Below are 25,814 nucleotides of genomic sequence, written 5' to 3'. Positions count from 1 at the left end.
AAACTATCCAAAGTTAAAGACAGAAAGAATTTGTTAAAACAGCGAGAGAAAAATGTTCAGTCATTTATAAGGGAATCCCTATTAGACTAACTACAGACTTCACAGAAGAATCCCTACAGGCCAGGAGAAAATGGGATAATACATTCAAAGTACTAAAAGAAAAACAAAACAAAACAAAAACTACCCACCAAGAATATTATATCCAGCAAAGCCATCCTTCAGAAATGAAGGAGAAATAAAGTATTTCTCAGATAAGTAATGGTTAATAGAATACTTATTCACCAGATCAGCCTTAAAAGAAATGCTGAAGAGAGTCCTACATCTAGAAGAGAAGAACGATAATAACTATCATAAAACACCTGAAAATATAAAACTTATTGGTAGAGCAGATACACAAATTAGAGAGAGAAAGAAATGAAACCTTAATGATACAGAAAAACCACTAAACCACAAGGATAAACAATGGAAGAGGAAGAAAGGAACAAAGGATGTACAAAACAATCAGAAAACAACAAAATGACAGGAGTAAGAATTCACATATCAATAACAACCTTGAATGAAAATGAATTAAGTGCCTCAAGTAAAAGACATAGACTGGCTGAATAGATTAAAAAAGTGACCCATCTATATGCTGCCTACAAGCAATACACCTACAAAGACACATATACACTGAAAGTGAAGGGATAGAAAAAGATATTCCATGCAAATGGTAGGAAAAGAAGCAAGCAGGAGTAGCTATACTTATACCAGATAAAACAGACTTTAAAGACTTTAAGTTAAAATCTCTACTAAGATGAGGAAGGGCATTTGATAATGATAAAGGGATCAGTACAGCAAGATTATATAACAGTCAGAAATATCTATGCATCTAACACTGGAGCACCCAGATATAAAGCAAATAGTATCAGATCTCAAAGGAGAACTGGACCCCAACACATTAATAGTTGGAGACCTTAACACTTTAACCCACTCTCAGCATTGAACAGATCATTAAGACAGAAAACCAACAAACATTGGATTTAAATGGCACCATAGACCAGATGGACCTAACAGATATTTATAGAACAGTTCATCCAACAGCTTCAGAATATAATTTTTTTTTTCATCATCACATGGAACAGTCTCCAGGATTGACCTTATGTTAGGCCACAAAACAAGAATCAACAAGTTCCAAAACAAATTAAAAATCATATTTTTTTTTTCTGATCATAATGGAATAAAACCAGAAACCAAAACAAGAGGAACTTTCAAACCTAAATAAATACATGGAAATTATAAGACATGCTCCAGAATGACCAGTGTGTCAAAGAAGAGATTAAGAAGGAAATCAAAACATGCCTTGAAACAAATGAAGACAGAAACACAACACACCAAAAACTATGGACTATAGCCAAGGCAGTGAAAATATACAGCAATAAATGCCTACATCAAAAAATAGAAAAGTTTCAAATAAGAACCCTAACAATACATCTCAGGTCACTAGAAAAGCAAAAACAAACCAAACCCAAAATAAGTAGAAGAAAAGAAATAATAAAAATCAGAGCATAAATAAATAAAATTGAACTAAAAATACAATACAAAAGATCAATCAAATTAAAAGTTGGTTTTTTGAAAAGATAAACAAAAGCAACAAACCATTACCTAGACTAACAAAGAAAAAAAAAGACCCAAAATAAATAAAGTCAGAAATGCAATAGAAGACATTACAATTGATACTGCTAAAATACAAAGGATCATTAGAGACTACTATGAACAACTATATGCTAATGAATTTGAAAATCTAATGGAAATGAATAAATTCCTGAACACATATGACCTGTCAAGACTGAACCAAAAAGAAATAAAAAACCCGAATAGACTAAAAACAAGTAACAAGGTTGAATCAGTAATAAAAAGTTTCCCAACAAAGAAAACCCCAGGACCAAATGGCTTTACTATAGAATTCCACTGAACTTATACAGAAGTAATACAAATACTTCCTAAACTATTTCAAAAAATTGAATCGGGCAGAATTCTTCCAAACTCATACTATGAGGCCAGCATTAACCCAATTAAAAAAAAAGGTAAGGCCACAACAAAAAAGAAAATTAAAGGCCAATAACCCTGATAAACACAGATGCAAAAATTCTCAATAAAATACTAGCAAACAGAATGCAACAAACACATTAAAAGCATTATACACCATGACCAAGTAGGATTTATTAAGATGGTTCAACATATGCAAATCAATAAATGTGATACATCACATCAACAGAATGAATGAAAAGACCTTATTATCATCTCAATAGATGCAGGAAAGATACTTGATAAAATTTGACATCTTCATGATAAATAAAACTCTGAACAAATAAGGTATAGAAGGAAAGTATACTAATAAACTAAAGGCTATATATGGCAAAACCACAGCTAACCTCACAGTGAGCAGAAAAAAGCTCAAAACTTTCTCTCTAGGAACTAGAACAAGACAAGGATGCCCACTCTCACCACTTTTATTCAGCATAGTACTGGTAGTCCTGGTCAGAGCAATTAGGCAACAGAAAGAAATAAAGGACATCCAAACTGGAAAGAAGGAAGTCAAATTGTTCCTGTTTTCAGACGACATAATTTTATATAGAGAGAAACCTAAAAACTCTACCAAAAAACTCTTAGACCTGATAAATTTAGTAAAGGGGCAGGATACAAATTCAACATACAAAAATTGGTAGCATTTCTATACACCAGCAACAAACTAGCAAAAAAAAGAAATCGAGAAAGCAATATCATTTATAATAGCAGCAACAAAATACCTAGGAAAAAATTAACCAAAGAAGTGGAAGATCTTTACAATGAAAACTATGAAACACTAATGAAAGAAATTAAGGAGGACACACACCAAAAAAATGCTCATGGATTGGAAGAATTGATATTGTCGAAATGATTATATTACCCAAAGCAATCTGCAGATTCAATACAAGCTCCATCAAAATGCCAATGACACACTTCATGGAAATAGAAAGAAAAACATCTAAAATTTTATGTGGCCCAACAGGGATGGCAAATAGCAAAAACAATTTTGAGCAAAAAGAACAAAGAGGGGACACAACACTGGCTGACTTCAAATTATACTCTAAATCTATAGTAATCAAAACAGCATACTATTGGCAATCAAGTAGAAACATAGAACGATGGAATAAAATAAAGAATCTGAAAAATAAATCTATATTCCTAAAGCAAACTGATTTTTGACAAAGGAGCCAAAAACATACATTGGGGCAAGGCAGTTTCTTCAATAAATGATGCTGAGAAACCTGGAGATCCCTATGCAGAAGAAACTAGACACCTGTCTCTCAGAATACATAAATCAACCTAAAATGGATTGCAGACTTCAATGTAAGACCTGAAACTATAAAACTTCTAGAAGAAATAACAGGGAAATGCTTCAGGAAATAGGACTAGGCAAAGACTTTATGAATAAGACCTCAAAAGCACAGACAACAAAAGCAAAAATAAACAAATAACATCATATCAAACTAAAGTTTCTGCACAGCGAAGGAAACAACTAACAGAGCAAAGAGACAATTTGCAGAACAGAAGAAAATATTTGCAAACTATACATCCAACCAGGGGTTAATATCCAAAATATGCAAAGAACTCAAACAACTTGATAGTAAAAGAACAAATAATCTGATATAAAAATAGGCAAATGAGCTGAAATAGACAGTTCTAAAAAGAAGATATACAAATGGCCAACAGGTATATTAAAAACACTCAACGTTCCTAAGCATAGAAGAAATGCAAATCAAAACTACGAAGAGATATCTCACCCCAGTTAGAATGACTATTATCAAAAAAGTAGAAAATAATACATGCTGACAAAGATGCAGAGGAAGAAGAACCCTTATACACTGTTGGTGGGACTATAAATGAGTACAGCCACTATGGAAAACAATACGGAGGTTTATCAAACAACTACAGATAGATCTTCCATGCGATCCAGCAATCCCACTTCTGGGTAAATACCCAAAGGAATGGCCATGATCATGTCGAAGGGATACCTGCACTCCCATACTCATTGCAGATCTGTTTACAATAGCCAAGATATGGAACCAACCTAAATGCCCATCGATGGATGGCTGGATAAGGAAAATGCGGTATATATACAAAATAGAATACTACTCTGCCATAAAAAAAGAATGAAATTCTGTCATTCACAGCAACATGGATGAGCTTGGAGACGATTATGTTAAATGAAATAAGCCAGACAGAAAGAGAAATACTGCATGTCCTCACTCATAAGTGTGTGCTAAGGAAGAAGGAAAGAAAGAGAGAAAGAAAGAGAGAGAGAGAAAGACCACAATATGTTGAACTTTCAGAAGGAGAGAACAAATCTATAGTTACTAGAGGTGGGAAAGGGAGAGGGAGAGGGGGATGAGGGAGAAATTGGGAAGGGGCATAAAACATAACTACAATTTGTAATAATGAACATGCTAATAATAATGATTTGATCTTCACATATTGTACACAAATAATAGTAGTCAACACAGTACCCCCCAAATATGTATAATCAATTATGCTGCAATGAAAATAGATATTTTTTTAAGTGAAGCACATGAAACCCAATTAAATATTAGCAAAAATACCCAACCAACTGAAAATCTTATATTGAGATAAACATATATGGCAGCTCTGTTTACAATAGCCAAGATATGGAACCAACCTAAATGTCCATCAATGGATGATTGGATAAGGAAACTGTGTTATATATACATTATGGACTACTACTCTGCCATAAAAAGAATGAAATACTATCATTTGCAACAACATGGATGAACCTGGAGAAACTTATGTTGAGTGAAATAAGCAAAGCACAGAGGGATAAATACCACACATGCTCACTCATATGGAGGAGCTAAGAGAGAAAGAAGGAAGGAAAGAAACACCACAGTAGTGCATTTGTCTTGCAGAGGGAGAGAACATTCCTTGGGTTACAAAGTGGAGTGGGGGCAAAAGGGGAAGGGTGAGGAAGTTTGGGGATAATTGGGTGGGGGACACGAGGTACAAATGCAATTTCTGGTAATGGGCATGCTGCCAGTATGAAGTTGGCCCTCACATCATGGGCATGAGGGGTGACAATTAGCTTTGTATCTCATGAATATTCATAATAAAAAGAAATAAAATTTAAAAAACCATACATGGCCATAAACATATAAAGATATGTGCAGTCTGGTTACTAATCAGGGAAATGCAAATCTTTACCACAATAGAAATCTTAACACCCATTTCATTGAATGAATTGTCTTGTTTTATATGCCTTTAGAAGAATAGAATTGTTAAAATCACAAGGTTAGTGTGTGTAAAATTAGAAGGGGAATCCTTCTTGGCTTCTCAAATCATTGCTCTGAGTTCCTACACTCTCCTCTTGAAGGAGATACCACTAATTCTTGCATAACCTTTTGGGGTTTTCTTGTTTATTATAAGCCAGTGTAGAGAATTCTTCACACATAATGGATGCTTAATAATTATTTTTAAAATGAATGATTGGATAGGTGACCATTAACAGGTTGAATAACAAGATACCCCAGGCTTGTACTATCTTCAACATGCATCTCAGTTGGAACCAAAGCTTTCCAATGACTTAGGGTTCAGAATTGACATGGAGGTAGTTAAAACACAAGAGATTGGGCTTGTAGTCTGTCAAGTCTGCATTCTGATTTTGTTGGATTAAATGTTCTAGTCACTCTCCTTTCAATCCTCTCAAATAGAGCAATGTTTAAATACTACAGTATAGAACACCAAATAGTTAACTAGGAGGTTCGCTAATAACTATAAGATCTTCAAAATGTTAATCTTTACCACTTAATTGGAGAGCTACCACATCTATAAATATTTTGAAGAATGATCTGAGAAACAAAGGATATTAAAGGAGAAGTAGTTGGCTTTTGGTGACTCTTCTCTCCCCATGGGTTTCTTTGACCCAAAATAGAGAGGTAAGAAAAGAGCCACTTATGTAAGATCACATGAATTACAGCAACGTGTGCATAGCAGGTCAGTAGGGAAAAGGCCGATCTTTTCAATTAAAGGTCTTTGGACAACTAGATATGCACCCAGATTTTTTTAAAAAATGACCCCTGTGTTATCCCACATACAAACCATCTCCAGAAATATTGTATACAAACCTATTCCATGGATAGTGCAGACGTACATAGAAATAGTAAGACAATAACATTTCTAGGATGGAACATATCACAATATCTACATGACCTTAGGAAGGCATCCAATTTATTAAACAAAAAACGGAAAGCACTTTAAATTGGATGAGAAAGATTGACTGGTGTACAGCTTTAAAAAGGAAAGAATCATGTTTATAAAAAAAAAATTCAGGAAAACAGAAAAAAGGCTAGCCACAGCATAGGAAAAGATATCGCTAATGTGAATAATCAACAAAGACAAGTTATCAAAATATATAAGTACCTCAATAAAGAAATTTGGAAAAGACACACTTCAGCAGAATAAATTTAAGATATGATCACTGCCTCCCAAAAGAGAAATCCAAATGTCCAGTGACCACAGGAAAAGTTACCCAACTTATAAATCTTCCAGGAAATTCAATTTAAAGCCATATTGACATATTACTAAATATGCACACAAACAGAGTTGTTCACACTGAAAAGTGAAAATATGAGGTACCGAGGAGTCATAAGGCAATGACAACAATAAGATGTATGACATATTACACCTTTTTCAGAAATTGTTTGCAACTCTTCTCAAAGGTGGACCATTTGTACGATTCATAATACAGAAATTTCAATCCAAGAAAATATTCCATAGAAATGCACATAGATGTAGACCAAGACATAGACAGAAAGATTTTTAGGACCATGATTCCCAGGAGCCCATAATGAGGGGAAAATACCCATCCATAATAGAATTAATCAACAAATTGTGGTCCCTTTACACAACAATATACCAAACATCCATGGAAATGAACAAATGACTGCAACGTGTTAAAAACTCAATAAATCTCAGAAAATAATTTTGAGCAAACAAGCCAAATGAAAAATATCCATGACATATCATTTTATTTGCATCAAGTTCAAAACTTGGCACAAGATGATGTTATAAAACCTAGTTCCCTTAACAAGGAAGAAAAGGATAGCATTAACGAGAAGCATGAAGGCAACCACTTGAATACACATTGAACTCTATCTCTCATCATGAATGTAGGCACAATGACCAGCATCAAAGTTAGACAAACTACACATTAATGATGTAGGCAGTTCTTAAAACATCCATTAATGTCAATTTCTGTTCAAATAAAGTCACCTAAGGTGTCATCACATAGCATATAATTTCTTACTTTAATGAACCCAAATGATGTGCGGATTGGATGCAGTCCAGGGGGCAGAAGTATTCAAAATGGACCCAATGACACTCAAATTCTTCTAAAGAAACATAGATAAATACTTTCTAGAATGTGAGGTACAAAAACACTACTTAGCTAAAACGGGAAAAAGTCATCCCTTCCTGAAAATATCACCTCATTACGTCACGTCACCCTATACCTTTTGGGATTAATGAACAACACGTTAAGAAGAGAGAAAAAACAGATTTCACATGAGGGATATGTACCCATCAAGGCTAGCGTGCATCAATACTTGTGGTCGCGTCCTTCAATGATATGCCCAAGAACAATTTAAATGAAGAAAGGACTGCTACGTACACAGAAGTCAATACATCTCACAAACCCAGTTGAAAACAAAGGAAGCCTGAAATATATCGAAGCCACATCATTTTACTGTAAAAAGATCAAAAACTTGCTAAACTGGGTGTTATAATGCCTACTCCCTGAGGGAGGAGGAAATGCATTGCATTAAGCAGCAGCATGAGGGCAGCGACTTGACTACCCAGGGAGCTCTACCTGCAGCCTTGAAAGATGAACACGCCCTTCCCTGTGTCCTAACCGGTCAAGCTTCACACTCATGACACACGCACCTTTTCCCCACTCCCATTAGATGTCAGTTTCTTTCTGTTTAAACGGATGTACCTGAGGTGTCATCACGTGGCGTGTAATTTCTTCCTTTTATGGACCCAAATGATGTGCGGATTGGGTGTCCTACCTGAGGTGACTGCTCCTGCCGCTCCACAGGGTTTGCGACATGAAGAGGTGGATGCTCTTGGAATTCCGGTGTCTCGCCTCTGCCTCAATCCTCCTGCTCTGGTGATGAATGGTCTGTGACAAAAATCATGCCCACCACCCTCCACCAGTGCACTCCGTGGTCCAACTGGGATAACCTGTGCCGTGGTTGCTGCGGGTGGACACGCCTTTTGAACTCCTCAAGCATCAGGATTTCTGAGCGAACACACTGGAAGCCAAGTACGGATTCCATATTTCACTGTGAGCAAATCAGGACCATGACCCTCCCCAAGGACACTTCCCACTCTTCCCTACAGTCAAAGGAACGAGCTGGCAAAGATGACGGCTCCGACACTCCCCAGGTCACAGCAGCTGTCACCTGACCAGAGGATGATCACAGGAAACAGCACGCTGCTGAGGATTTCCCCAGGAATTATGCACAATGAGATGATTAGAGTATAATTTTCCAAAGAGTTGTCATACTTAGGGAGCCAATGTTTCCTTGGGCCATTTCCCTAGGGACCGTGGAAACCAAACTCCAACAAAGAAAAGTCCTGCTCATTGGTGCCCATCTGGGGGAGTCCAGTGTATAAAAGCCCCAGGATGGAAGGAGTCCTCACCATCTGGGAAACTCACTTCTCAACAGAAGCCCACCCTCCACACCTGACACCATGACCTGCTGCTGCTGCTGCCCTTGCTGCCAGCCCACCTGCTGTGGGTGCTGCTGCTGCCAACCTTGCTGCTGCTGCACACCCTGCTGCCACAACTGCTGCTGCCATCACTGCTGTCACAACTCGTGCTGCAGGAACTGCTGCCGCCGCCACTGCTGTTGCTGCAGTCCTTGCTGTGGGTGCGGCTGCTGCCAGCCTTGCTGTTGCTGCAGTCCTTGCTATGGGTGCGGCTGCTGCCAGCCTTGCTGTTGCTGCAGTCCCTGCTGTGGGTGTGGCTGCTGCCAGCCTTGCTGCTGCTGCTGACCCACCTGCTGCACACTCCTCACCCACCGCAGGCCTGTATCATCCACTTTCTGCTCCAACTTCCTTTTCCTGCCACTCCCTCGCTCCCTCAGCTTAGCCCACAGTCAATACGCTCACACCGACCATTCTCCTCCGCTTCTTTCTGCAATGCTTGTGAATCTTGAGAAGTGATGCACTCAACGTCCCTGGCATGCTTTTCTCCCTCCTTGCCTCATGCTCAGTGAACCGCAGGCTGCTCCGATACACCTCACAGACACACAGACATGGATTTGCAGTCTCAACACTGGGAGACTGATCATCAGCTTTTGCCTCTGTGGAACGTTCGAAGCAGAAAATCCCTTAGGACTGGCTATGTAATGCTCTGTAACGAGCAGTCCTGAGCATCTTCTTCCATCCAAGCATTGTATTTAGAACCTTCTGCCAAGTTACTTAACTCTCTCACGATCACATTAATTGTCTGCCTGGCTCAACTTTTCTAATAAAATTGGTGTTATCCTGCAATCCTATGTTTTGTTTTCTCTTTTCTTGCTTCAGTGGTGGGTGGGTGGATGGGTGGGCAGCTGGGTGGGCTGGGTGTTTGGTTGTTCAGTGGTTTGGCTGGTCCCTCGGTCGACTGATTGGATGGTTTATAGCAGTTCTTTTCTTGGCCTTAAATTCGAGTAACATTTTACCTTTTTTATCTCATTCAAATCTCACAACGTCCCTTCCTGTTTGGCACAGCCAAGGCCAACACTCCCATTTTGATGATGTGAAAAAGATTTGCCATGCAGCTATTCATCAAAGGATGCAGATCTGTGCCTGGGTTTTTTGATTCCAAGTCAAGGGCACTTGCTTTCTTCTTTGTGTTTCTCATTTTCACCATTTTCTTCGTATGTTTCACTTCTCTACAAGTAGAGATGCACTGTGGATTTGTCACAGGAAAGATGGACATTTGGAGTAGTTTATCTAGCATTACAAGTTGTTATAACTTTCACCTACTAACACTTTTCTGCCTACCAAGCTCTTCCCAATTACTTCTCTCCGCACTGTGAACAATAGACACTGCCTTTCACCATTCTCATCAGTGAAGTGAGCATTTCACCTTCTCCACATTCTGGAAGACCACTGTTACAATCCATCACCAACGAGTAAGACAAACATCATTGGTGTACCTGGCCCTGCCCTTGCCTTGTGCAACCACTCTTTGATGTCATGGAACTGGCACCCTGTTGTCATTGCATTCATCTTAAGAGACATTGGAATAAGCAATCACCATAGTGGCAGCCAAGCTTGGGCCTTGATTACTGACCTCCTGAGTGCTGAGCGCATTTGATTTCCTAACATGAACGTTGTATGAATAGAAGATAAATCAGTACCCGGTCCTGAGAATTAAGTTACCTATGTAACGGGCATATCCCCTGTGATCCGTTAAGAAACTCTGGGCCCCAAAAGAACATAAAACAACTTTCTGTGTCCTATGAGATGAAGACAATTCAGTGGAAAAATAAAATCAAACACAGAGTATTCAGGAAAAGAGGAAAGTAGATGGAAGTGAACTAGGAAAAGGAAAAACACACTCTTCAAAGTTCAGATGGGCAATAGTTTGGCTCCCAAATGGAACCTGGGTCTTCTGAAGGAAAACTAACTGATAAAGAGAATTGCCAAGGCATGCTCAGCAGGACAAGGGTCCTTTCAGCTCTGGGCAAAAATGAAGAGGCTTCCCCTATGCCCACATTCTTAATGAGAGATGGAACTATGCTTCTGGAGAGTGCATGAACTTCCTGGAGGATGAGCCAGAAATTCATTGCCAGTTGGCTAAAGTTTCTGATGAGAAGAAGAGATGGGGTACATGCAAACATTTGCCAAGGGCCTGTTGCTTCCTATGTCACACGCAGCCACAGCCGTAACCTCAACTCTCACTACCATGACCATGCATCCCTGAAAGGTGCACATTCCTGCCTCCATATCAGAGCTAAATAAATCAGCCTTGAAGGAGGAAAAATCACTTGCCTCAAGTTGCATGGATAATGCCACCTTTGCCTGGCTTCAAAGAAAAGGCTGTTTCAGGGAGCACTGGGGAAATGATTGGGATGTGATTGAAGCGGTCTGTTTCAGTACTCGTGATGACGATCTGTCAGTACCAGCTCCTGTGTGATTGACTTTCTTTTCCACAGTCCTCATCAATGAGCAGAGCAGGAAAATTCTTCCTTTCATTTTAGTTGAATAAAATGCAATGGCTAAGATAAGAATACTGAGGATATCACAACACAGTGGAACATACCTGGCTGCACTCCTGGTATCCGGTCTGGTTTTGCCCATGCTTTACCCGGGAAAGAACGCTTAGGAGTTTTCATCAAGAGAATTGCTCTTCGAAAATCTCCCCTCTACATATTCTAGAAATTGCATGTCCGGTAGGTTTTATGTAATTTAGAACAACAGGAAGCCTGCACTTCAAGTCCAAGCTCTGCAATAGCACTCATAGTTTAACTCAAGAAGCACGACCGAGCCCTACAAGAGTCCTAACAACTACACACATCAAAGTCTAGTTCAGGCTGAGAAGATTTGGAAGGGAGTATTTCTGTCCTATTGCTGATTGAACAAATTGCCATGCACTTGGTGTCTTAATCAGCCCAACATTAGGATCTTACATTTATGGATGTCGTAGTTCCAACATGGATCTGTCGGGCTAAAAAAAAGTATGGCTTGGAATGCATTGCTTCTAGGGGAATGAGGAAATCAATCCAAGCCTCTGCCTTTTCCAATTTCTGAAGCCTGTGCCTATCCCTTGCCTCATCACCCTGTATCCTTCTCACCCCAGCTTCCAACCTATCATTCCCTCACAAATCATCCTCTCTTCCTTCCAAGGCCCTTCTCAACATATGGGCCCACCCAGATAATCAAGGAGGATCCATGCCTCCTAAGATCCTTCACCTAATTGCATCGGCTCTTTGTCTACAGCCCTCTACTATAACCTACTCACAGGAGATTAGGACATGCACATCTTGGACAGGCCATTATTCCGCCTACGACACGAAACGTAATATGCCCACATCGAACTGATTTGAAAATTGTGTGGGACAGTCGAAACTTAAAGGAAAAGAAGGCTTGGTCCTTCTCAAAGGAACGTGCAGAAAATTCTCAAACAAAGGTGAAGAAATTCCAGAGTTGACAATATTTACAACATTGAGCATTCTAAGGCTCTTTCGGAACATCCACGGTCCTTGCATTGGCTACCTCAGTATCTTCTCATAGCTCAGTCGGGCTGTTGGAGTGTGTTCCCCATGGATTGCAAGCACTCACTAACCTGGTCACCTCGCGAAGTAATTCTATGGAAGCATTGAAGGTGAAATCTGAAAAACCATAGAAATCTGCATTCGTGTCTATGGTAGGGTTTTCCCTTGAGGAAAGCCAAAACTTCTCGGCTTCTCAAACCTTAATTTCATGAATGAGGGGAAGTGATTTGATGGCCACCCAATTTTCCCACCACAATTTTCTTGGGCGTTACAAGAACATGATACTATTGACCCCTTTCTTCCTTTCTTGAAGACGTACAGAAATTATTAACAGGAAAGTAGGGGAATGTTCAGTATGAAAAGGAGACACCATACGTATTGGAATGAATGGAGCTGAGAAGAAAGGTACAGACTTGGAGTATCGATCTCAAAACTTTATCACTGCAATTGAAAGATCTCAGAAAATTAATTGCAGTGAACGCAATCCCCGTCAAAACACGCAGGATCTCCTCAAAATGATGGAGTAAGAAAAACGTCAAATGCTCGATCTCTACACGAGGGAGAAATCAAATGGAAACGGAATGAATGTCATATTCATCTTCAGATGTCACAGAAAGAAGAGGTAAATGCCAAAATGGAAGAAGGAAAGACATAGGTGACAATGTAAATTCGGAAAATGAACATACAAAATGAAGGAAATCAGCAGAGGAAAAGTTAGTACTTTCTAAAATCTCTTTCCTTACACCAATAAGCCTCTGATAAAATTCATGGATGAAAAATAAGACAACTGGAAATGATGTCATGAATGAAAGAATCCATCGACATATACATATAGGTATAAACATGTGTCCGCATTCACAGACAAGGTTGGATACATGCAGCTGGAAAGTGAGGAAACTGGATCCCACATACACGACCGATGTGCAAATCTAGTCCAAGTGGACTACAGAAATAAAATATACTCAACAACATTAACACTCATAGAAGAAAATACACACGAATATCTCTTTGACCTTGAGGTAGAAAAAGACTTCTTAACTAAAAACTAAATCAATGATCCCTTCGAGAGAAGAACGCCTCATCGGCTAATTTTAACATACGCAATGTGTGTTTGTGGTACCCCACGTCAATAAAAGTGGTAATAAAATCACCTTACACATGGGAGGAGGATTCAGTAATTCATATACAGATAAAAGAATTAGTATCAACGGGAAAAGTATTGTACATGTCCTGTTCTCTCTTCCGGTTTTTTGAAAGAAAGCACGTGAAACCAAATGACATATTGCCAGGAAGACACAACCAACTGGAAATCTCACTTGGAGATAAACCTATGTGCCACATGAACATGTGAAGTAATGTGCAACCTGCTTACTCTGGAGGAAAACGCCAAGCTGTCCCCAATCAGGTACCCTCCACATAGTTCACTGGACGAAAACCTCCTGTTTTAGGTGCCTTTGTAAAACAAGAAATGGTAAAATGACAACATTACTGTGGATGAAACTAGGGCGGGAATCCTTCTCAGCATCTCACCATTTGCTCCTAATTGCAATGCTCTGCTCCTCAGGTTCCTGTCACTGATTCTGCGAAACATTTCCAGGTTTTCTCGTTTGCCACTACATGCCGTTGTAGACAATTTTGCCACATAATGGTCATTCAATAAATACTGGTGAAATGAAGGATGGAATGGATGACTGAGCGCAGGCTGTACGACGGCACATCCCAGACTTATACCATCCTCAATGTGCATCTCGGTTGGAGCCAAGGCTTGCCAAATGGCTTGGGGTTCACAAATGACATGGAGGTCCTTGAAACATAAGGCTGCGTTTTGTACTCTGTCGACATGCTCTTTTTTCAGTCCTCTGTTTCTCTTCCATTTTACCCACCTTCTTCTTCCATCCTGCTCAAACAGAGCAATGGTTAAAAACTCGAAGATCCAACATGAGGGGTTCATGACACCATGCAGTTGCTCACAACTATGAGATCTTGCAAATGTTTAAAACTCTATCCGTCGATTGCCGAGCTACCAAGCCTACTCGGAAGTTGAAGGCCGGCCTTGACACACAAAGGATACTACAGGAGAGGAAGTTGGCCCTAGGTGCCTGTTCTGTGCCCAGAATAGAGGACCCAGAATGGAGACATCGGAAGGAGAGCCCCTCGTGGAAGTTCACCTGCCTTACAAAAAAGTCTACACGGCACGTGTGTGGGGAAAAGACTGGTCTCTTCAATTCATGGTCTCAGCACAACTGAACTTTCAGCCCCATTAAAAGAAACCATGGGTCTCCTTCACATTCCACACACAAAAGAATTCCAGAATCATTGGACAAAGAACAAATCCAGGAATCATGCACACGTACATAAAAATGGTAAGGCGAAGACATTTCTAGGAAAACACGGGGGATGATGTTTACATGACCTTCAGACTGTCGTCCAGTATACTACACAAGAAACATGATCCGCACCTCACAAAACAGAGCACCTCACAAAACAGGGAACGTTACTCGAACTCATCAGTCCAAGAGAACTTCAAAATGTATCCATATTGACATACTACTAAATACACACACGACCAGAAGGGCTGGCATTCAAGTGTGCAAATATCAGGAATGGAGGACACATAAGGCAGTGACAACTATAAGATGCAGGAACTCTTTCAGAGAGCTGTTTTGGACTCTCCTCGAAGGTGGACTATATGCACAATTCAAAATGCCAAAATGTCACTCCAAGAAAATATCCGACAGAAATGCATGCACCCGAAGAACAATTGTAGACTGCAATACTCCCGGGAGCATTATTCCCAGAAGCCCCTAACGAGGGACAAATACCCATCAAGCATAGCAGGCATCAATACATCGTTGTCCCTTCCTGCAAGGGACACGAGACCACAGGAAGTGAACAAATGACGGCTACAGGCACGACGGTCAATAAATCTCACACACATCATTTGGAGCCAAAGAAGACAAACAAATATATACATGCCATAAAATCGCATTTGTTTAAAATTCAAAATTCCACTACCTTCCGTATCAGAACACCTAGATCCCTTAAGCAGGAAGAGAAGGATAGCACTAAGGAGAATCATGAGGGGAGCCACTTGCCTACGCATTGAGCTCTATTTCCTGACACGAATGATGAATGGACTCTTCCTCGTGTCGTAATCAGTCAAGCCATACATTAATGGTGTACACGGCTCTTTCAACTCCGATCATATGTCAACTTCAGTTTGGATGAAAGTACCTGAGGTGTCATCACGTGGCATATAATTTGCTCCTTTTATGGACACAAATAATGTGCCGGTTGGGCGTCCAACCACACGTTACTGATCCTGCTGCTCAACAGGGTTACGGCCTTAAAAGAGGTGGGTGTTTTTGGAATCTCGGTGTCTTGCCTCTTCCTCTATCGTCCTGCTTTTGGCGATGATTTGTTGGTGAAAATGATCATGCTCACCACCCTCGGCTCCTGCACCCCTTGCTCCAACTGGGATGACCTGTGCCATGGTGGCTGCTGGTGAACGCAGCAGTTATTGTACACCTCAATGATCAGGCTTTTCAGAGCGAGCACATTGAGACCCAGCTATGGATTCCACATGGTTGCTGTGAGCATATCAGCATCATGCCCCTCCCGTGGTACACTTCCCACTCTCCCTACAGCCAAAGAAACAAGCTGGCAAAGACGACTGCTCTGACACTCCCCAGGAAACAGGACCTATCACCTGACCAGAGGATGAGCACAGCAAACACCACGCTGCTCAGGATGTCTACAAATCTTTCCAAGGACTTCTCATATTTAGAGACCCACATTTTCCCTGGGCCATTTCCCTAGGGACCACGGTCAACAAATTCCAAGAAGGAAAAGTCCTGCTCATTGGTCCCTACATGGGTGGGGAGGGGGGTCCAGTGTATAAAAGCCCCAGAAGAGAGGGAGTCCTCACCATCTGGGAATCACACTCCTGAACAGAAGCCCACCCTCCACACCTGACACCATGACCTGCTGCTGCTCCCCTTGCTGCCAGCCCACCTGCTGTGGGTGCGGCTGCTGCCAACCTTGCTGCTGCCGCAACTGCTGCTGCCATCACTGCTGTCACAACTCCTGCTGCAGGAACTGCTGTTGCCGCCACTGCTGTTGCTGCAGTCCTTGCTGTGGCTGCGGCTGTGGCAGCGGCTGTGGCTGCGGCTGTGGCTGCGGCTGCTCGCCCTGCTGCCACCATGGTGGCTGTGGGTGCGGCTGCTGCCAGCCTTGCTGCTGCTGCCCATCTTGCTGCTGCTGATCCACCTGCTGCACACCTAACACCCACCGCAGGCCTCTTTCCTCAACCCTTTTGTCCAACTTCCTGTTCCTGCCAGTAACTTGCTCCCTGAGCTCTGCCGACAATCACCGTGCTCACACCGACCATTCTCCTCCCCTTCTTCTTGCAATGCTTGTGATTCTTCAGAAGGGACACACGTGACAGTCCTTCCACCTTTCACTTCCTCATTTCCTCTTGCTCAGTGAGCCAGGGACTGCTCCTCTCCAGCACATTGACATGCTTTCCTGGTCTCAACATCGGGAAAGTGATCGTCAGCTTTTGCCTCTATGGAACGTTAAAAGCGGAAAATCTCTTCCGACTGGCTGTGGATCACTCTGTCACGATCAATACTGAGCATCTTCTTAGATGCAAGCATAGCATTTCAAAACTCCTGCCAAGTTACTTAACTCTGTCATGTTCACTGGAACTATCTTCCTAGCTCAACTTTTCTAATAAAATTGGTGTTCTCCTGCAATCCTATGTCGTTTCCATTTTGTTGTTTGTTTCGCTTGGTTGGTTTGTGGGTGAGTGGGTGGGTGGGTGAGTTGGCTGTTTGGTGGGTTGGTGGGTGGATTGGTGGGTTGGTGGACTGGTTGGTGGGTTGGATGGTGGGTTGGGTGTTTGGTGGTGTGGTCGTTTGGTTGGTGAGTCGGTGGGTTGGTTGGTTAGTTTCTAGCAGTTCTCTTCTTTGCCTCAATTTGGAGTTATGTTTTACGTTTTTTATCTCATTCAAATCTCACAATGGCCCTTCCTGTTTTGCACAGCCAAGGACAGCACTCCCATTTTGATGATGGGAAAAAGATTTGCCATGCAGCTATTCATCAAAAGAAGCAGATCTGTGCTTGGTTCCTTTGATTCCAAGGAAAGGGCACTTGCTTTCTTCTTTGTCTTTCTCGTTTTCCTCGTTTTGTTCGTATTTTTCAGGTCTCTTCAAGTCGATATGCACTGTCGATTTGTCACAGGAAAGATGGACATTTGGAGTAGCTTCTCTAACGTTAGGAGTCGTTATAGCTTTCATCTACTAACACTTTTCTGTCTACGAGCTCTTCCTAAATACTCCTCCCCGCACTGTGACCAATAGACACTACCTTTCAGCATTCACATCAGTGAAGGGAGCATTTCACCTTCTCCACCTTCTGGAAGGCCACTGGTACAATCCGTCATGAAGGAGTAAGAGGAACATCATTGGTGTACCTGGCCCTGCCCTTGCCTTGCGCAACCTCTCTTTGGATGTCATGGAACTGGCACCCTGTTGTCACTGCATTCATCTGAAGAGACTTTGGAATGAGCAATCACCCTAGCGGCAGCCAAGCTCGGGCCTTGATTCCTGACCTCCTGAGCGCTGAGCGCATTTGGTTTCCTGACATGAACGTTCTATGAATAGAAGATAAATCAGTACACGGTCCTGAGAATTAAGGTACCCATGCAACGAGCATATTCCCTGTGATCCGTTCAGAATCTTTGGGCCCCAAAAGAACATAAAACAAATTTCTGTGTTCTATGAGATGAAGACAATTCAGCGGAAAATAAAATCAAACTCAGAGTTTTCAGGAAAAAGAGGAAAGTAGATGGGAGTCAACTAGGAAAAGGAAAAACGCACTCCTCAAAGTCCAGATGGGCCTTAGGTTGGCTCCCAAATGGAACCTGGGTCCTCGGAAGGAAAACTAACTGATAAAGAGAATAACCAAGGCATGCTCAGCAGGACAAGGGTCCTTTCAGCTCTGGGCAAAAATGAAGAGGTTTCCCCTATGGCCACCATCTTAATGAGAGATGGAACGGTGCTTCTGGAGAGTTCACCGCTCAATGGGCCAGAGATGTGTGAACTTCCAGAAGTACGAGCCAGAAATTCATTGCCTCGTAACTAAAGTGTCGGATGAGAGGAAGGGATGGGCGGTATGCAAACATTTGCCGAGGGCCTGGTGCGTGCTATGTGTCCAGCCACAGTCGTCAACTCCACTCTCTCTACCATGACCATGAATCCCCAAAAGGGGCACATTCCTGCCCCCATTATCAGAGCTGAGTAAATCAGCCTTGAACGAAGAAAAATCACTTGCCTCTAATTGCATGGATAATGCTACCTTTGCCTGGCTTCAAAGAAAAGGCTGTTTCAGGGAGCACTGGGGAAATGATTGGGATGTCATTGAAGCGGTCTGTTTCTGTACTTGCGATGACGATCTGTCACTACCAGCTCCTGTGTGATTGACTTCCTTTTCCACGGTCTTCATCCCTGAGCGGAGCAGGCAAATTCTTCCTTTCATTTTAGTTCAATCAAAAGCAATGGCTAACATAAGAATGCTGAGGAGGTCCCAATACAGTCGAACATACCTGGCTGCACTCCAGGTATCCGGTCTGGTTTTGCCCATGCTTTTCCCGGGAAAGAATGCTCAGGAGTTTTCATCAAGAGAATTGCTCTTTGAAAATCTCCCCTCTACACATTCTAGAAATAGCATGTCCGGTTGGGATTATGTATTCTAGAACAAGAGGAAGCCTGCACTTCAAGTCCAAGCTCTGCAATAGCACTCATAGTTTAACTCAAGAAGCATGAGGGAGTCTTACAAGAGTCCTAACAACTACTCACATCAATGTCGAGTTCAGGCACAGAAGACTTGGACGGAAGGATGACTTTCCTTTTGCTGCTGTAACAAATGGCCAGGAACTTGGTGTCTTAAGCAGCCCAACTTTCGAATCTTACACTTCTGGCTGTCATAGGTCCAACATGGGTCTGTGGGGCTAAAAGCAAAGTGTGGGTGGGAATGCATTCCTTCTGGGGGTAGAAGAAAATCAATCCAAGCCTCTGCCTTTTCCAGTTTCTGGAGCCTGCTCCCATCCCTTGCCTCATCACCCTGCATCCTTCTCACCCCGGCTTCCACCCTATCATTCCCTCACAAATCACCCTCTCTTCCTTCCAAGGCCCCTCTCATAAAATTGGGCCCACACAGATAGTCCAGGAGACACCGCCCCTCCTAAGATCCTTCATCAAATTGCATCGGCTCTTTGTCTACAGCCCTCTACTATAACCTACTCACAGGAGATTAGGACATGCACATCTTGGACAGGCCATTATTCCGCCTACGACACGAAACGTAATATGCCCACATCGAACTGATTTGAAAATTGTGTGGAACAGTCGAAACTTAAAGGAAAAGAAGGCTTGGTCCTTCTCAAAGGAACGTGCAGAAAATTCTCCAACACAGGTGAAGAAATTCCAGAGTTGACAATATTTACAACATTGAGCATTCTAAGGCTCTTTAGGAACATCCACGGTCCTTGCATTGGCTACCTCAGTATCTTCTCATAGCTCAGTCAGGCTGTTGGAGTATGTTCCCCATGGATTGCAAGCACTCACTAACCTGGTCACCTCGCGAAGTAATTCTATGGAAGCATTGAAGGTGAAATCTGAAAAACCATAGAAATCTGCATTCGTGTCTATGGTAGGGTTTTCCCTTGAGGAAAGCCAAAACTTCTCGGCTTCTCAAACCTTAATTTCATGAATGAGGGGAAGTGATTTGATGGCCACCCAATTTTCCCACCACAATTTTCTTGGGCGTTACAAGCACATGATACTATTGACCCCTTACTTCCTTTCTTGAAGACGTACAGAAATTATTAACAGGAAAGTAGGGGAATGTTCAGTATGAAAAGGAGACACCATACGTATTGGAATGAATGGATCTGAGAAGAAAGGTACAGACTTGGAGTATCGATCTCAAAACTTTATCACTGCAATTGAAAGATCTCAGAAAATTAATTGCAGTGAACGCAATCCCCGTCAAAACACGCAGGATCTCCTCAAAACGATGGAGTAAGAAAAACGTCAAATGCTCGATCTCTACACGAGGGAGAAATCAAATGGAAACGGAATGAATGTCATATTCATCTTCAGATGTCACAGAAAGAAGAGGTAAATGCCAAAATGGAAGAAGGAAAGACACAGGTGACAATGTAAATTCGGAAAATGAACATACAAAATGAAGGAAATCAGCAGAGGAAAAGTTAGTACTTTCTAAAATCTCTTTCCTTACACCAATAAGCCTCTGATAAAATTCATGGAGGAAAAATAAGACAATTTGAAATGATGTCGTGAATGAAAGAATCCATCGATATATACATATAGGTATAAATATGTGTCCGCATTCACAGACAAGGTTGGATACATGCAGCTGGAAAGTGAGGAAACTGGATCCCACATACACGACCGATGTGCAAATCTAGTCCAAGTGGACTACAGAAATAAAATATACTCAACAACATTAACACTCATAGAAGAAAATACACACGAATATCTCTTTGACCTTGAGGTAGAAAAAGACTTCTTAACTAAAAACTAAATCAATGATCCCTTCGAGAGAAGAACGCCTCATCGGCTAATTTTAACATACGCAATGTGTGTTTGTGGTACCCCACGTCAATAAAAGTGGTAATAAAATCACCTTACACATGGGAGGAGGATTCAGTAATTCATATACAGATAAAAGAATTAGTATCAACGGGAAAAGTATTGTACATGTCCTGTTCTCTCTTCCGGTTTTTTGAAAGAAAGCACGTGAAACCAAATGACATATTGCCAGGAAGACACAACCAACTGGAAATCTCACTTGGAGATAAACCTATGTGCCACATGAACATGTGAAGTAATGTGCAACCTGCTTACTCTGGAGGAAAACGCCAAGCTGTCCCCAATCAGGTACCCTCCACATAGTTCACTGGACGAAAACCTCCTGTTTTAGGTGCCTTTGTAAAACAAGAAATGGTAAAATGACAACATTACTGTGGATGAAACTAGGGCGGGAATCCTTCTCAGCATCTCACCATTTGCTCCTAATTGCAATGCTCTGCTCCTCAGGTTCCTGTCACTGATTCTGCGAAACATTTCCAGGTTTTCTCGTTTGCCACTACATGCCAATTTGGCCACATAATGGTCATTCAATAAATACTGGTGAAATGAAGGATGGAATAGATGACTGAGCGCAGGCTGTACGACGACACATCCCAGACTTATACCATCCTCAATGTGCATCTCGGTTGGAGCCAAGGCTTGCCAAATGGCTTGGGGTTCACAAATGACATGGAGGTCCTTGAAACATAAGGCTGCGTTTTGTACTCTGTCGACATGCTCTTTTTTCAGTCCTCTGTTTCTCTTCCATTTTACCCACCTTCTTCCATCCTGCTCAAACAGAGCAATGGTTAAAAACTCGAAGATCCAACATGAGGGGTTCATGACACCATGCAGTTGCTCACAACTATGAGATCTTGCAAATGTTTAAATCTCTATCTGTCGATTGCCGAGCTACCAAGCCTACTCGGAAGTTGAAGGCCGGCCTTGACACACAAAGGATACTACAGGAGAGGAAGTTGGCCCTAGGTGCCTGTTCTGTGCCCAGAATAGAGGACCCAGAAGGGAGACATCGGAAGGAGAGCCCCTCGTGGAAGTTCAACTGCCTTACAAAAAAGTCTGCACGGCACGTGTGTGGGGAAAAGACTGGTCTCTTCAATTCATGGTCTCAGCACAACTGAACTTTCAGCCCCATTAAAAGAAACCATGGGTCTCCTTCACATTCCACACACAAAAGAATTCCAGAATCATTGGACAAAGAACAAATCCAGGAATCATGCACACGTACAAAAATGGTAAGGCGAAGACATTTCGAGGAAAACACGGGGGATGATGTTTACATGACCTTCAGACTGTCGTCCAGTATACTACACAAGAAACATGATCCGCACCTCACAAAACAGAGCACCTCACAAAACAGGGAACGTTACTCGAACTCATCAGTCCAAGAGAACTTCAAAATGTATCCATATTGACATACTACTAAATACACACACGACCAGAAGGGCTGGCATTCAAGTGTGCAAATATCAGGAATGGAGGACACATAAGGCAGTGACAACTATAAGATGCAGGAACTCTTTCAGAGAGCTGTTTTGGACTCTCCTCGAAGGTGGACTATATGCACAATTCAAAATGCCAAAATGTCACTCCAAGAAAATATCCCACAGAAATGCATGCACCCGAAGAACAATTGTAGACTGCAATACTCCCGGGAGCATTATTCCCAGAAGACCCTAACGAGGGACAAATACCCATCAAGCATAGCAGGCATCAATACATCGTTGTCCCTTCCTGCAAGGATATACCCGAGACCACAGGAAGTGAACAAATGACGGCTACAGGCACGAAGGTCAATAAATCTCACACACATCATTTGGAGCCAAAGACGACAAACAAATATATACATACCATAAAATCGCATTTGTATAAAATTCAAAATTCCGCTACCTTCTTTATCAGAACACCTAGATCCCTTAAGCAGGAAGAGAAGGATAGCGCTAAGGAGAATCATGAGGGGAGCCACTTGCCTACGCATTGAGCTCTATTTCCTGACACGAAGGATGAATGGACTCTTCCTCGTGTCGTAATCAGTCAAGCCATACATTAATGGTGTACACGGCTCTTTCAACTCCGATCATGTGTCAACTTCAGTTTGGATGAAGGTACCTGAGGTGTCATCACGTGGCATATAATTTGCTCCTTTTATGGACACAAATAATGTGCCGGTTGGGCGTCCCACCACACGTTACTGATTCTGCTGCTCAACAGGGTTACGGACTTAAAAGAGGTGGGTGTTTTTGGAATCCCGGTGTCTTGCCTCTTCCTCTATCGTCCTGCTTTTGGCGATGATTTGTTGGTGAAAATGATCATGCTCACCACCCTCGGCTCCTGCACCCCTTGCTCCAACTGGGATGAACTGTGCCATGGTGGCTGCTGGTGAACGCAGCAGTTATTGTACACCTCAATGATCAGGCTCTTCAGAGCGAGCACATTGAGACCCAGCTATGGATTCCACATGGTTGCTGTGAGCATATCAGCATCATGCCCCTCCCGTGGGACACTTCCCACTCTCCCTACAGCCAAAGAAACAAGCTGGCAAAGACGACTGCTCTGACACTCCCCAGGAAACAGGACCTATCACCTGACCAGAAGATGAGCACAGCAAACACCACGCTGCTCAGGATGTCTACAAATCTTTCCAAGGACTTCTCATATTTAGAGACCCACATTTTCCCTGGGCCATTTCCCTAGGGACCACGGTCAACAAATTCCAAGAAGGAAAAGTCCTGCTCATTGGTCCCTACATGGGTGGGGAGGGGGGTCCAGTGTATAAAAGCCCCAGAAGAGAGGGAGTCCTCACCATCTGGGAATCACACTCCTGAACAGAAGCCCACCCTCCACACCTGACACCATGACCTGCTGCTGCTCCCCTTGCTGCCAGCCCACCTGCTGTGGGTGCGGCTGCTGCCAACCTTGCTGCTGCCGCAACTGCTGCTGCCATCACTGCTGTCACAACTCCTGCTGCAGGAACTGCTGTTGCCGCCACTGCTGTTGCTGCAGTCCTTGCTGTGGCTGCGGCTGTGGCAGCGGCTGTGGCTGCGGCTGTGGCTGCGGCTGCTCGCCCTGCTGCCACCATGGTGGCTGTGGGTGCGGCTGCTGCCAGCCTTGCTGCTGCTGCCCATCTTGCTGCTGCTGATCCACCTGCTGCACACCTAACACCCACCGCAGGCCTCTTTCCTCAACCCTTTTGTCCAACTTCCTGTTCCTGCCAGTAACTTGCTCCCTGAGCTCTGCCGACAATCACCGTGCTCACACCGACCATTCTCCTCCCCTTCTTCTTGCAATGCTTGTGATTCTTCAGAAGGGACGCACGTGACAATCCTTCCACCTTTCACTTCCTCATTTCCTCTTGCTCAGTGAGCCAGGGACTGCTCATCTCCAGCACATTGACATGCTTTCCTGGTCTCAACATCGGGAAAGTGATCGTCAGCTTTTGCCTCTATGGAACGTTAAAAGCGGAAAATCTCTTCCGACTGGCTGTGGATCACTCTGTCACGATCAATACTGAGCATCTTCTTAGATGCAAGCATAGCATTTCAAAACTCCTGCCAAGTTACTTAACTCTGTCATGTTCACTGGAACTGTCTTCCTAGCTCAACTTTTCTAATAAAATTGGTGTTCTCCTGCAATCCTATGTCGTTTCCATTTTGTTGTTTGTTTCGCTTGGTTGGTTTGTGGGTGAGTGGGTGGGTGGGTGAGTTGGCTGTTTGGTGGGTTGGTGGGTGGATTGGTGGGTTGGTGGATTGGTTGGTGGGTTGGATGGTGGGTTGGGTGTTTGGTGGTGTGGTCGTTTGGTTGGTGAGTCGGTGGGTTGGTTGGTTAGTTTCTAGCAGTTCTCTTCTTTGCCTCAATTTGGAGTTATGTTTTACGTTTTTTATCTCATTCAAATCTCACAATGGCCCTTCCTGTTTTGCACAGCCAAGGACAGCACTCCCATTTTGATGATGGGAAAAGATTTGCCATGCAGCTATTCATCAAAAGAAGCAGATCTGTGCTTGGTTCCTTTGATTCCAAGGAAAGGGCACTTGCTTTCTTCTTTGTCTTTCTCGTTTTCCTCGTTTTGTTCGTATTTTTCAGGTCTCTTCAAGTCGATATGCACTGTCGATTTGTCACAGGAAAGATGGACATTTGGAGTAGCTTCTCTAACGTTAGGAGTCGTTATAGCTTTCATCTACTAACACTTTTCTGTCTACGAGCTCTTCCTAAATACTCCTCCCCGCACTGTGACCAATAGACACTACCTTTCAGCATTCACATCAGTGAAGGGAGCATTTCACCTTCTCCACCTTCTGGAAGGCCACTGGTACAATCCGTCATGGAGGAGTAAGAGGAACATCATTGGTGTACCTGGCCCTGCCCTTGCCTTGCGCAACCTCTCTTTTGATGTCATGGAACTGGCACCCTGTTGTCATTGCATTCATCTGAAGAGACTTTGGAATGAGCAACCACCCTAGCGGCAGCCAAGCTCGGGCCTTGATTCCTGACCTCCTGAGCGCTGAGCGCACTTGGTTTCCTGACATGAACATTGTATGAATAGAAGATAAATCAGTACACGGTCCTGAGAATTAAGGTACCCATGCAACGAGCATATTCCCTGTGATCCGTTCAGAATCTTTGGGCCCCAAAAGAACATAAAACAAATTTCTGTGTTCTATGAGATGAAGACAATTCAGCGGAAAATAAAATCAAACTCAGAGTTTTCAGGAAAAAGAGGAAAGTAGAAGGGAGTCAACTAGGAAAAGGAAAAACGCACTCCTCAAAGTCCAGATGGGCCTTAGGTTGGCTCCCAAATGGAACCTGGGTCCTCGGAAGGAAAACTAACTGATAAAGAGAATAA

Source organism: Cynocephalus volans, chromosome 10 (assembly GCF_027409185.1).
Source record: "Cynocephalus volans isolate mCynVol1 chromosome 10, mCynVol1.pri, whole genome shotgun sequence".
In the NCBI taxonomy this organism is placed as follows: domain Eukaryota; kingdom Metazoa; phylum Chordata; class Mammalia; order Dermoptera; family Cynocephalidae; genus Cynocephalus; species Cynocephalus volans.
This window is presented reverse-complemented; position numbering follows the sequence as displayed.